The sequence below is a fragment of the Nicotiana sylvestris genome, chromosome 3, assembly GCF_000393655.2.
Source record: "Nicotiana sylvestris chromosome 3, ASM39365v2, whole genome shotgun sequence".
Classification (NCBI taxonomy): Eukaryota; Viridiplantae; Streptophyta; class Magnoliopsida; order Solanales; family Solanaceae; genus Nicotiana; species Nicotiana sylvestris.
In genome coordinates this window covers 137,966,268-137,978,584 of record NC_091059.1, presented here as the reverse complement: position 1 = coordinate 137,978,584, position 12,317 = coordinate 137,966,268, and positions in this window count along the sequence as shown.

Genomic DNA, 12,317 nt, shown 5'->3' with positions numbered 1-12,317 from the left:
CCCGTCCAAAGCCGATCCCTTTCCCACTTAAGACCAAACGACCCCATTCCGTTTAACCTTGATCTCAGCCGTCGAGGTTTCTTGGATCGAACGGAGGGGAAGTGGGGGTGAGTTCGATATAAATCTGTCCGAAATCCAGACCCCCCCCCCCCCATCCCGTCTCTTCCAATTCCTCACCTCCAGAGACTAAACACAAACCCTAGCGCCGCCTCAATCTCTTCGCCATTTCCGGCCAGCGGCGGAGCTCAAATACCACCAAATTCCAGCCATGCAACCATCACCCTTCCCTCAGCCCCAATCCACCACCAATTTTCCCTAAATCCTCACCAAACTAGGTCAGATTCAAATCTAAAAACGAAGAGAAGAAAATCCGGCAAGCTGTCAAGTTTTCTATGAATGATGCGGCTTGAAACTAATATTGTTTGTTTGTTCCCAAAGAGAACATGTGGGTAATACCAGTTTCAGGTCAAGTCGAAGTCACCTGAGGTTGCCAAGTTCTGTCTGTGCGATTACCTAGGTACTTTTGTTTTGCCCGTTCGTCTCCGTCTTCTGTTTGTTCGTATACTCGCATTCGTCTGATTCTTCTCTTTTCTGTCTGTTTTCTTTCTTTAGTTTGATTTATGGGTTTGAACTTGGTGAAATATTAAAACACTGAACATAGGTTTCTTTGTTTATGTGGTGGTCGTATTTATTCCGTGAGCTCTCCAATCTTCTTGTAGAAATTCTCATGAATTCTGTTTTAGCTTGTGCATATAGCCCGTTTAAGTTCTGGTTTGTTTTTTCAGTCGTATAATTGGTTCTTGTTAATTCGAATATGTAGTTTAATTGTAGCTCATTGTTTTAGTTTAAAAGGAAATCAGTCATTTGATTTTAGTTTTAGTTATGGAAAAAACATTCAAGTAGTTATTCTCTTGTGTTTCTCATTAAATTTCCAAACGAACTTCTGATATTGTTTGGGCCTTGAGGCCATTCTCGACTCCTTCGAAGGGCCTGTTAAGTGTTGGGTCAAACTTGACCCATAACCCATTGAGTTCCTGGGGGGTAATTAACAGTGTTTCAAGGGTCAAATTAGGAAATCTCGGTGAGGGAATCTGTAGTAACTGAATAGGAAGCTTCCAAGAAAAGGGGTTTGGGACTATTTTAAAATTTTGAAATTTACATTAGGGGTATGTGAGCTAAAATCAAAATTGAAAAAGGGGAAAAATGCAAAGACTGATATCTTTAAGCTGCCCTAATGTCTTGCCTATAAAGGCGCCAAGACTTGCTATTCAAGTCAGATTTTGGAAGAGAGATGAAAATTATCCAAAAAAAAAACTGAAAAGGCTACCTTTCTTTAAGAAATTCTGAAATAACCTGGAATTCCTTGCATTTTCTGGAAAACTACTGAGAATTCTGCTCGGATTTTGGTTCTTCTGGTCCTAATAGTCTGTTTCAAATCACTGAAAATTCACGGGCTTGCATTCTGGTCTAAAATGGATTGAATTCCGAGTATTTAGAGTCTGGTTTGGATTCTGTTGTGGTCTCTACTGTCCTATTGCTGGGTTTAAGGCCGGTTTCTGCTGCTTTTCTTCTACTGAATCCTTACTCCTTTGTTCCCTTTATTTTCAGGTATTATTCATTTCCTTGACGTGTGAAATGGAGAAGCACAAGTTTGTTTGCTTGAAGTTTGAAATATAGAGAGAATCAGTTTTATTAAATGTCTATTTTTACATTTCTGAAAACCTTCAAATTTCATAGTTAGTTTAGTTCTCATTGTTGTTTGCTCATTTCTGTTTCAGTTTTAAGTTCGTTTACAATGTTAGGAGAGTCGCGTGCTCTAGTTATTAGTGGTTCGCATGAATCTGAGTTAAGAGTTTTGTATAAAAGGACTTCAAAGGCTATTACAGCAGACTATTTCATTAGATTGCATGGGTTTTAGATGTTTTGCTTATTCTCTGTTGTAATCCACATTGTTTAGTATAGGTTTCCTTTCGAAGTCATCAAAAATGCCAAGCACTAGCGGAATAATGTTCAGAATTGCATGCTATGTCTTATAATCATGTTAGGTTTTAGGTTAATGTTTAACTTCGTATTTGTTAAGTGAATAATTTCATTGGATCTCTTTTGTCAATTGCATGTTCTGAATATAGGGCTGAGTAAACTCGAATCTGGGTAAACATGATGGCTAAATAATTGTTTGGTTTAGGAGTCCTTTAAACTTTGAAATTGTGGGCTTGGTCACTTTGAGCTTAAAATGACCAAATTCAGAGGCTGTCTCCCTTGCATGTTCCTATAGCTTTTGACCGATTTGCTTTTAATTGAGTTAACACAATTGTTGGTTCGGAAAACTTGGGCCTGAAGTTGGCCCCAAATACAGATGTCCGGTCTCTGATTCAATGCCATGTTGAGTATTTGAACGTCTCTCCCTCATTAAGACCTGGGCTCACTTGGGCCCAAGCTGGAAGGTAATTGGAATGGATTCGATTCACGGCAATTTGCCGATACAATTTGGTTTCGAGTTGATTGGCCTTTTTAATTTGATGCCCGCTAGTTAATTAGTAGGATCGAGATTTTAATTAAATAATTAAAAGTTCCACAAGCCTCCTTTAATTAATTAATTGGACTTTTAAAAGTAGATTGGAAGTGCACTATATTAGGCAAAACATAGTCTATGGCCCTCATGAGTTAGCTTAAAACCTTTTGGTTAGAATAAATCGAGGTGTGCCGTGCCAAACAAAATCTCAAATGCATGGCCCTCATTTAATTAAAATGTGAATCCTTAAAATTTGAGGCATGCCATTTAGTTGAATTTGCATGGCCCTCGCAAAGTTAAAAATGCATAGTTGCTTTAGGCGCGTTATTTTAATAATATTACCTTCCTAAACTCGGGTGCGCATTTCATGTGACCCAAATCCAAATCTCAATAACATTGAATAAAATGTGTTTCGGATCGCGGGTGCATTTCATGTGGCGCGGTCCAAAGACATGTTTTAGACGACGCTAAAATCTTCCTTAAAATAAATAAAAGCGGTTTTAAAGTTAAAATGCAGATAGGTTCAAAATGTTTTAAAATGAGATAGTTATGCCAATTATAGCAGTTGAGCGACTGTGCTAGAACCATGGAACTCGGGAATGCCTATCACCTTCTCCCGGGTTAATAGAATTCCTTACCCGGATTTCTGATTTGCGGACTGTAATATAGAGTCAATCTTTCCTCGATTCGGGATTTTAAACCGGTGACTTGGGACACCATAAATCTCCCAAGAGGCGACTCTGAATCTTTCAATAATATAATCTCGTTTCGATTGTTACTTTAATTAGAAAAACTCCCTTATATACCTTACGGGGGGTAATAAAAAGGAGGTGTGACAGCTCTGGTGACTCTGCTGGGGATCGAACCCAAAATCTCTAGTTTCGCAGACCAGAATTCGAGCTTAGATGAATTGTTATAGTTGGCTTTATTTATTATCTGATTTTGTTACATGTTTGCTCCTAATGTGCTAAGTGTTGCTTTTACCGCTTTGATATTCTGTGAACTGTATATAAACTGCTACGAAACTCTTCTTCTCTCTGAGTCTTCTAAATCATGGAGGAGTGTGCACTTCGTGTGACTTCTCTTCTGTTAGAGTCATATCCCAAATTTTAGAACGAGGTTCGTACAAGTTGCAAAGCCGATGAAGCTTCTTTATTCCCGGTACGCTGCACCCCCCCCCCCGGCCCGAGTTGTCCGCTCGGGTAAGCCAGGTCCAAAACAATAAACTCAGGTTTTAAATCTAGTATAACAAGACCTCATGCCGGATCCCTAGTAGGAACATTTGCTTGCATCACGTGCATTTGACTTTGGAGACTTAACACAGGTGTTGGGTCTGTCTAGGACAGGTGTACCAAAAATAAAAAGACCATCTTGATGCATCTTACTTGCTACCTGTGCATTTATTTGATTTGGATTTGCATGCTGACCGGCTTTTGAATAATGGGAGAAAGTTGGAAAAAAAAGAATAGCAATGTGAGGGTTAAGTGAGTTAAATCACCTATTTTGGAAAAACCAATGTCCAACTGGTATTGAAACTCTGCCGAATATTTTGAGAAAAATGAAAAAAAAGAGAAGAAAAGGTTTTGTTTTGAAAAATAGTTGGTTTTATTTTATTTTCCCGAACTACGCCAGTTTGATTCTCATTGGATGTGAGATACGTAGTCAACCCCCATCGGGTCCAACTTCCTTTTGCAAATAGCCCAAAAAGAACAAAAAATTTATGTTTATTGCAAATAAGTAAGATAATGTCATTCTTGTCAAAAATAGCCGAATGTCCCTCAAAAGCATGTCGGACGGTTGTTTTTGCAAGAACAGCCACCTTTAGTCATTTTTAAAGGTTTTGGCTGGTTAGCCGACACAGCCTTAAAATCTTCGTTTTCAAAGTGCTGAAAGGCCGTATTGGCAAAGCCGAATATTTTTGTGAGAATTTTGAAAAAAATGGTCATTTTTCTTGAGTAAAAATGAGTCATAGTTTTCTTTTAATTAAAATCACCTTAATAAATGTACAGGATGAGCACAATTCAAAATAAACCTTTCTCAGTCCCTGAAGAGATCCCGTTGGAGCTACATATATGGTGGCATGATTTGGGGGACATTAGCAGAAAAGTTATGATAAAAGCGTTGGGTGGTCTTGTCGGGCTCTTGAAAGTAGCCGAGAAAGGACATAATTGAGGCCTTGATACCATTTTGGGACCCAGCACATAATGTATTCCACTTTGCTAATTTCAAGCTAACTCCTACACTGGAAGAGATAGCAGGCTACGCCGGTTTCGATGGGAATCTTAGAAATCAATACCCGGTGGCACCTAGGGCAGTAACCCCTCACAAATTTTTGGACCTGTTAAGCATCAGTCGGGACATCCGAGATGGAAATTTGGCTAAAGGATTTTGTACCTTCTACTTTTTGTACCGAGGTTACAGGAATCCCCGTGGCTTCGAAACGCCAGATACCTATCTTACTCACGCGGGAAACCAAGACAAATGGGAAACTCGGAGAGGATTAGCTTTATAATGGCGTTCCTTGGTACTTTGATTTGCCCCAGAAAAGATGGGAACATAGAGTTGGGACTCATGGGGATAGCTGACTTTATGATAAAAGGCAAATGGGACCATAGTGCCGATGATTTTGGCAGAAATTTTCCGAGATCTGACCCTTTGTCGAGAAGGGGGAAAGTTCTTTGAAGGGTGCAATATGCTGTTACAGTTATGGATGGAGGAATACCTTTTCCATTGTCCTGGATACTTGAATTGTGGTATGACTGGCCTCGAATGCATTGAAAACATGAAAAACGGGTGTCACACCTCCTTTTTCCGCCCCCGCGAGGGTGCAAGGGAGTTTTTTCCAATTAAAGGACAGTCGAAACGGGATTTATTTCTTTATTTCAGAGTCGCCACTTGGGAGATTTAGGGTGTCCCAAGTCACCTATTTTAATCCCGAATCGAGGAAAAGAATGACTATGTATTACAGTCTGCGCACCAGAAATCCGGATAAGGAATTCTGTTAACCCGGGAGAAGGTGTTAGGCATTCCCGAGTTCCGTGGTTCTAGCACGGTCGCTCAACTGTTATATTTGGCTTGATTATCTGATTTTATACAAATATGGACTCATGTGCAAGTTTTATCTTTTTACCGCTTTCATTATTATATTTTTTAAAGAATGTGAACATCGTTTAAAAACATGTCTTTGGATTGGGTCACATAAAATGCATCCACGATCCGGAACGTATTTTTATTCAATGTTTTGGGATTTGGATTTGGGTCGCATAAATGCATACCCGTGTTTAAGAATGTATTATTATTATATCGCGCCTAAAGCAATTAGCGATTTATTACTTTGGGGTAGGGCCGTGAAATTTGCTAAAACGACTCCTCCTTAATTCTAAGCAATTAAATGTACATTTATTGAGGGCCCCGCAATCTATACATTTTATTAAGCGAGGCTCATCTCATTTATTTTCCTAAATGGATAAATCTTAAAGCGACTACATTTTGCTATTTAAAATTAGTCTCTAAAATGAATAAAGAAAATCCTAATTAATTACGTTTTTTTTATTATTATTATTTAAGAAAACATGACACGCTAATTGCTTGATTCACACAAATATTGATGAAAAAGGAATTTTATTCTTAATTTCGAAAATTATAAATTAAATAAAAATTCAACAACTAATATTCAAAATAGACAAATAAAGCTAGATTAAAACTCAACATTGTTATTTTTTAAAAAAAATATTATTGAGATTAATTATTCACAATCATTTGAAACTAAATTTAACCATAATTACTAAAGCTTATTAGAAAGTTTATTAGACTTAAACGTTCTTCTAATCTTGCTTAAGCTCAAGTCATGCCTTAATGCCTAATTTACGATGTTTAATTTAAATTCGTGTCTTAGCTAAATTTAGCTACTTGTTCATGATCAACCTATAATCTTGAAGCCTTCATAACTAGTGAATTAACCTATTTTGCCGAACCGATTTATTACAGACTAACTTATGATATTATTTTCTTATTCCAGTCATTATTTAGTAATTCATGAAATAGCTTAAATACAATCAACAAAAGGAACAAAGAAAAAAAACGAAATTAAAACTTCAAATTTTCATTCTTCATATGTATTCACGCTTCATATTTCGGATTACAATAACCAGCTTTTCAGTTGTGTACCTGATATTGGAAGCAAAAGAAAATGAATATGAGAATCAGCAGCAGCAGTAAAATCAATACAACACAGCAACAATAGCCCAGCAACAGTAACAACCCAGTAACAGACCGGTGGAGTAGTAATCCCAAAAAAACAAAAGCTTCCAGCTTTGATGAAACAACAATTAATTCTAATTTCAAACAACAAAAGAAAGCAGAATGTTTTTTCTTAGGTTTTTTTTTATTTGAAAGCTTAAATATTTTTCGGAATTTTCTATCTCTTAAATGTTCAGCCCTTTTCTCTCTCTTATTTTCAGATTTGTTTCTCTCTCTCGTATCTGTGTATTTTTCTCTATCTCTCTCTATTTTTTCTCTCTGTATTGTCTATCTTGTCTTGTGTTCAAGACTTCACATATATAACTCATCCCATAAACCTTTCAATTAATTAAAATCAATACTTTTTCTCTACCCAACCCATTATCTTCCCACTCATCCCCATTACATTAAATAAACATATCACACCACCCCATTTCATTTTGTCCCCCATGCCTAACATAAAATAATGCAAGATTCCCCCTTTAAATTAAATCTTGTCCCCCCTTTATATTAAATAACCATATCACAAACCACCCCATTTTATTTTGTCCCCCATGCTTCATATAAACAATTACAAAATGTACAATTCCTAAACTACCCCTCCGACCTTACTGAAAATTACCAAACTATCCCTGAACGTACTACAAATTACCAAACTACCCATCAGCTATAACACATCAATTAATCAAACTTAACCAAAATATAGGCAATATGGTTAATTTCTAACAATGTTCAAACAACAAATTTCATGAACATGATTTCTTCAACATTTCAATAACAAATCACATGAACATGATTTCAACCACAAATCATATGAACACAAATTGAACAACCAAGAACAACTAAATTTTGATTGAACAATATTTTTAGCAACAACAAACCTATTTTCGGATTTAACAACAACAACAAACAAGTATATTTAGATTTCTAACTTCAATCATATTGAACTTAAAATCAACTCTAACAACATTACAACAAACAATTCTTATATTAAACTTTAAACAATATTATGAGAACAATTCAAGCAATAATCATAAATGGTAAACAAGAAATCAAACTATACAAAATTCGGATTCAAGATCATCCAAACAAAGTATGAACATGAATGAATCTATTTTAACACAACAAACATGACGGATTAAACGATTAAAACAATATATTCCTTTAACACAACTAAATTCTTTAAACAAATAACAAGATCGACGAAGAAACAATTATGAACTTAAACTTGAACTTAACAATATTAACAATTTCTAACAATACATAAACACATGAAACAAATTGAAGAAATAGTTAATTAAATTTCAATTTGAATCTAACAAACATCAAACTAACAAATATTCATTTAAACAATAATACAAACATGAAATGAATATGAAAACAACTAATTAAACTTCTATTTTGAAATCTGAAAATTAATTTAACAAACAACATGAACATGAACAAAACCAAAAATCAAATATCTAACCATAGACATGAATAAAACAAACATTCGCCGATTTTAGATTCGAAAAATATCAAAGCAAAATACGGACAAAATAAAATTCAAAAACTACTAACCGGATTGAAACAACGAATGACTAACCAACGACGAATGACATCGACCAAAACTCATCCGTGTACGCGAGGCCGAAGTGAAGAGGACGAAGGTGAGGCGGCAGCGTCGGGGGCAGCTGAAGCCACTGCCGCGACAAAGCAGCAGCGGCGACGACCCAGCAGCGGCGACGAACTAGCAGCGGCGTCCAAGCAGTGATAGCAGCATCAACAACAACCATGGAAGCAGCAGTCCATCGAGGAGGACGACGGGAAGCACTAGCAGCTGCTTAGCAGCAGAAGCAGATGCGTGAGCGGACAGCCATGGCATCTTGGTTCGTTTTGTGTTGTTCCGGCGTGGCTGGGGTCGTTCGGAGGTGGTGTTTGGACGGAAAAGATCTAAGCAACCACAGCAGCAGCTCGATGTGCTCGGAAGGAGGAAAAGAAGCAGCATGGTCAGCCATGGACGTCGAGCTCAAGCTTGAGCTCGAAGAGCCTCGTCAATGGCGGATAGGGCTAGGGAATTCGGACGAAGAAGAAGGAGATGAAGACGATGTAGTCATGGGTGGTCGGAGAGCAGCTTCGTTGCTGCGTCAACTGTTGGACGAAGGGTGGTCGACGGGCGGACATGGGAGGGAAACTTGGAACTTGAGGAAGAAGAAGAAGATAGGAGGGTGGCGGATGATTTTGCAATTTTTAGGGTTTTCTTCATTTTGTTTTGTTTTGTTTTTTTTTTCTGTAAAATGTAAGACAAAATGGGTTTGGGTCTTTTGGGTTATGGACTGGATCGACCCAGTTCGAAATGGACTGGGTCGTAGGGAAGATTGGGCCATTTTTGGGCCTGTGGCTTGAAATTGAAGAAGAGGCCTAATTCCGACTTTCTTTATATTTTCGCTCTCTTTTCTTCTTTTATTTCTTCTAAAACTAATTTATAAAAATACTTAAACTATTATTAAGAATTAAATTAAGTTATAAAAGCGCAAATTAACTCCCAATAACAATTAACGCACAATTAAGTAATAATTAAGCATAAAATTGTATATTTGGACATTAAATGCTAAAAATGCAAACGATGCTTATTTTTGTAATTTTTAATTTTTGTAAAACAAATTTAATTACTAACAATTTTAGAATTAAATCCTACATGCAAAAGGCGACATATTTTTGTATTTTTTATTAATTTAGCAAATAAACACGCACAGAAAAATACAAATAATTATTCAAAATATCACAAAATTGCACACCAAAGAAAAATCATTTTATTTTTGGATTTTTGGGAGTAATTCTCATATTGGGCAAAAATCACGTGCTTACAGCTGCCCCTCTTTGCCCGGAGACACGAAGGGTTTTCGTGCAAAGATAAAGCGAGCGATTTTTGCCCATCCGAGTACTCCGTTGAAGCATTTTTTGAAAAAGATTTGACCGAACCTTTGCTTCAAAGGTTTCCTACATATCCTGGGCTAAACAGGAATCAGGTCAATGTAGTTCGGGAAATTTTGGTAGCTGGGACTACCGTGGGACTGCATTGTCATTGTTGTTGCATGCTATTACTACTGCTTACCGATCTCCTTGTTACATCGTTCTTAAAAGAAAACAAGAATCTAGGCTAGAGTACAATTTGTTTTTGTTGCCTTGCTTCCTTGTCTGCTTGCATTTCTTCCGGTGTTGTTCTTCTTTTGACACATGTACTTGAGTTTGTACTGTGACCTCTTGTTGCAACCTTCTGTTTCCCGGTGTTGGGGATCAATTTGTTTCCTGCTGGGGATTCCTATTGTAACCCTCTGTTTTATTGTCCTCTGACTTGATCTTGAAATGTATGCCTCTGTTATCTGGGCGGGCTCCCAACTTCAATACTTGAAAATTAAAGACTTGAAATGTATGCCTCTGTTATTTGGGCGGGCTCCCAACTTCAATGCTTGAAATATAAAGACTGAAATGTATGCCTCTGTTGTCTGGGCGGGCTCCCAACTTCAACAACTGAAATGTAAAGACTGATATGTATGCCTCTGTTATCTGGGCGGGCTCCCAACATCAACAACAACTTTTAAAAATAAGCGTCATTCCTCTCTTCAGGCGGGCTCCTGACTTCAACAACAACTTTGAAAATAATCGCCATTCCTCTCTTCAGGCGGGCTCCTGACTTCAACCAATACATCGACATTCCTTTCTTTAGGTTGGCAAGATTTCAACAAAAAACGCCTTTCCTCTCTTCAGGCGGGCTCCTGACTTCAACAACAACTTTGAAAATAATCGTCATTCCTCTCTTCAGGCGGGCTCCTGACTTCAACCAATACATCGCCATTCCTTTCTTTAGGTTGGCAAGATTTCAACAACTTTTAAAACGCCTTTCCTCTCTTCAGGCGGGCTCCTGACTTCAACAACAACTTTGAAAATAATCGTCATTCCTTTCTTCAGGCGGGCTCCTGACTTCAACCAATACATCGCCATTCCTTTCTTTAGGTTGGCAAGATTTCAACAAAAAACGCCTTTCCTCTCTTCAGGCGGGCTCCTGACTTCAACAACAACTTTGAAAATAATCGTCATTCCTCTCTTCAGGCGGGCTCCTGACTTCAACCAATACATCGCCATTCCTTTCTTTAGGTTGTCAAGTTTGCAACAACTTTTAAAAAGGCCTTTCCTCTCTTCAGGCGGGCTCCTGACTTCAACAACAACTTTGAAAATAATCGACATTCCTCTCTTCAGGCGGGCTCCTGACTTCAACCAATACATCGCCATTCCTTTCTTTAGGTTGGCAAGATTTCAACAACTTTTAAAAATGCCTTTCCTCTCTTCAGGCGGGCTCCTGACAACAACTTTGAAAATAATCGCCATTCCTCTCTTCAGGCGGGCTCCTGACTTCAAACAATACATCGCCATTCCTTTCTTTAGGTTGGCAAGATTTCAACAACTTTTTTTAAAACGCAAACTTCTTATTTTTTTTTTAAAAAAAAATATCCTAGGAGAAAATTCATCAGACTAGGATTTGATATCTTATCTTAGGAGAAAGATTCATCCGACTAAGATTTTATCTTGGGAGAAAAATTTCATCAGACCAAGATTTTGACTCTAGGAGATAAATCGTCAGACTAGGTCCATTTGTTGTGATCTTAGGAGAAAGATTCATCCGACTAAGATTTTATCTTGGGAGAACAATTTCATCAGACCAAGATTTTGACTCTAGGAGATAAATCGTCAGACTAGGTCCATTTGTTGTGATTTTAGGAGAAAGATTCATCCGACTAAGATTTTATCTTGGGAGAACAATTTCATCAGACCAAGATTTTGACTCTAGGAGATAAATCGTCAGACTAGGTCCATTTGTTGTGATCTTAGGAGAAAGATTCATCCGACTAAGATTTTATCTTGGGAGAACAATTTCATCAGACCAAGATTTTGACTCTAGGAGATAAATCGTCAGACTAGGTCCATTTTGTTGTGATCTTAGGAGAAAGATTCATCCGACTAAGATTTTATCTTGGGAGAACAATTTCATCAGACCAAGATTTTGATTCTAGGAGATAAATCGTCAGACTAGGTCCATTTGTTGTGATCTTAGGAGAAAGATTCATCCGACTAAGATTTTATCTTGGGAGAACAATTTCATCAGACCAAGATTTTGACTCTAGGAGATAAATCGTCAGACTAGGTCCATTTGTTGTGATCTTAGGAGAAAGATTCATCCGACTAAGATTTTATCTTGGGAGAACAATTTCATCAGACCAAGATTTTGACTCTAGGAGATAAATCGTCAGACTAGGTCCATTTATTGTGATCTTAGGAGAAAGATTCATCCGACTAAGATTTTATCTTGGGAGAACAATTTCATCAGACCAAGATTTTGACTCTAGGAGATAAATCGTCAAACTAGGTCCATTTTGTTGTGATCTTAGGAGAAAGATTCATCCGACTAAGATTTTATCTTGGGAGAAAAATTTCATCAGACCAAGATTTTGACTCTAGGAGATAAATCGTCAGACTAGGTCCATTTTGTTGTGATCTTAGGAGAAAGATTCATCCGACTAAGATTTTATCT